We start from the raw sequence: 2,861 nt of genomic DNA on the forward strand, positions 1-2,861 counted from the left end.
AGAGATGGAGAAAACCATTTAGGGTACCGCCATTGTCTCCTTTTTGACTTAGGTACATGTTGTTCTATACACCCTCGCAAGCAACCGTAAAATACCGCAACCATATCATCAACATCAGTACAAACAGAGAATCTATCAATCCAATCTACTGTATTTAAGTAAGCATTAATTGCATCGTAGTCTGCCTTTTCATAATTTAAAGTGCCAAATTGTTTAGGGTATAATATCTTTTCATTACTCTGATTAGCATAAAGTGATACTTCCAGTGGAGGATGATGAAGGTCAATAGGACACAGTGGATGTATCGCCCGATTTAGGGTTAATTCGAGAAAATTACTTAGGACTAAGTCTAATGTTCTATGATTCAGATTTTTTAAGTGGTTTATCTGATAAAGATTATTTTGAGACATAAAGTCGAATAGTAATAGTGCCGCTTGAGATCTACACTCTGAGTATATTGTGAAGGGACCACTTTCATCTTTCCTCCACTGTATAGTTGGAATGTTAAAATCTCCAAATAATACAAAATTGCAGTTACATGAACTTAATTTTTCGTTAACAATTTCAAAAAAGTTACCGTATACTGTAGAAGCTATGTTAGGAGGCATATAGACAGCACCCAAGACGATATTTTTGCCATGCGAAACGGTCACCGAAACCCATATGTCTTCAATTTCACTCTGCCAAGCTGTGAGTCTTGATGATAGTAGGTGTTTGGAAACAGCAATAAAGCATCCGCCGCCTTCCCTTTTCAGATTTGTACTTGAGGCTCTGTCTCTTCTGTATAAAGTGTATCTTAATATTATAATGCAACGGGTCTTATACGCGATTGCGAGCTGAGTCAGCTCGTGACCACGGTCGTTGTAATGCGATCGAAACGTCGGGCAGCAAATAAGGTATCCTAACCTTTAAATTTTCAATCGCGTATAAGACCCGTTGCATTATAATATTATGTGTACTAGTCGCGAGAGTTTAAAAACATTAAAGTGTATCTTGCATCCAATATCTCAGCATCGTGAATGTTGTCGTTTAGCCAGGATTCAGTAACTACTATAACGTCATAGTTGTTCGTCAAAGAATTTAGCCGAAATTCATCAAGTTTTGTTCGTATTCCTCTTGTATTTTGATAATAAACAGTGAATTTTAATTACTTTATCATACGGTCTATTTGTAAGTACTTTGTTCACATTTTGGCTATATCGGACCTGCTTTTAATCAATATGGATGGTGATTCATCATTTTTTCTTACGAAGATACGACCATTCCTGATCCACACGTATTTATACGCCTTCTCACGCGTTGCTATCCTCGCTGCCGCATGGAGACTCTTGGCAGTTGGTGAAAGGTGTTCACTAATATATATTGCCGTTTTAGTCCCAGCCAAACCCAAGTGGCTTGAGTTGAGCTTGTCTTTAGCATTCGATTTATTGAATTTTGATACGGCGGTCAGAAATGTGTCGCTTTGTAGCGGTGTGCGCAATTTTACTATAACTGATCTTGGTCGAGGACTGGAACTATCCAACTTGGCTACTCTCTTACAAGTGACAATATCCTCTTCTTTGATGGAGCAAGAAATTACCCTGCCAATTTGTGAGACAGTATTGGTTAAGTTTTCCCTCATGTGTTCGGGTATGCCAGAAATTTCAAGATTACTCTCACGTGTGTGGTGTTCAAGTAATGCTAAGCGTGAAGACAAATCAGTAACAGTACTTTTAAGTGCTGCATTTTCTTTCTCGAGGTGGATAATACTTTCACTGTATTTAGAAATTTTAATCTGAATTTCGTCGTATTTCTCGTTCAGAAAACCTACGTTTTTTAATATTTCCATATTATTGTTTTTTAATACGGCTATCTCAGCAGCCAAAGATGTTTTTATCATTGACGTAAGCTTTTGTTCAAGAGTATTATACCAAGCTGGAAGCGAACTCGTGTCATACATGCAGTCAGCTAATTCCGTTTCTGGCCTTACCGGCAGATTTTGATGCTGTTTATTGCGCGTAGTAACATTGGTGTCAGAAGGTGAAGACAACGGAGATGGGCTGCCGTGTCTTTGAGGTCGTGCCGGCGTATTGTCACCCTTTGGCAACTTATTTCGACAACAAAAACCTTTCCAGTTTTTTCTATCACTCATGCTCATAGCTTTAAAACATTTTTCGCTAATATTAGCACACTCCAAGTCATACCATTTATGACATATTGCGCATTGCATGCATTCTGCATGTTTAATAATATTCAAACAGCCGATACATTTCTTTGGTGGCATTTTGTCGTAAAGAAATTCCGATTATCGTGTGTGGGTAAGTTAATATTGTAATACAACAACTCCAGAATAAAGCGCTGACAGCAATCGTGTAAAGCAGTAGCGTTCAATGTCCAATATGTTAATCAAGCGCGTTTACTGCGTGAAGGTTAGAGAATAGCACAGGTGCACAGTCAGGCCTAAAAGGTCGTAACCGCCGTGCAAACAGTGTCGCTTACGCGTAATGATCAAAGACAGTTCACAAAAATCCCGAGATCACTCAACTTGTGCAAAAACTTTGTTTATTTTCTATTTACACTATTTTAACGTGAATATTTAACACTTTTATAACATCCACTGTCTTGTCGATGTCCTTAGCAAAGTTTTAGTACCATAACAGTCACAAAAAGTCACATATAAACACTAGATAACTATTTTAATAACGGGAGCAAAACAAAAACACTTGTTGTCGCCGTACCGCCGTTGTCACCGTTGATGCTTTCTCGAAGTATGTTCTACTGTACTTCAGTACCAACAAAAACCCACACAGTACATTGGCTGCTCTAAAACGTACTGTGCATCTATTTGGCGCACCGGTCCAAATCATAGTCGATGGAGGAAG

The sequence above is a fragment of the Anticarsia gemmatalis genome, chromosome W (genome assembly GCF_050436995.1).
Source record: "Anticarsia gemmatalis isolate Benzon Research Colony breed Stoneville strain chromosome W, ilAntGemm2 primary, whole genome shotgun sequence".
Taxonomy (NCBI): Eukaryota; Metazoa; Arthropoda; class Insecta; order Lepidoptera; family Erebidae; genus Anticarsia; species Anticarsia gemmatalis.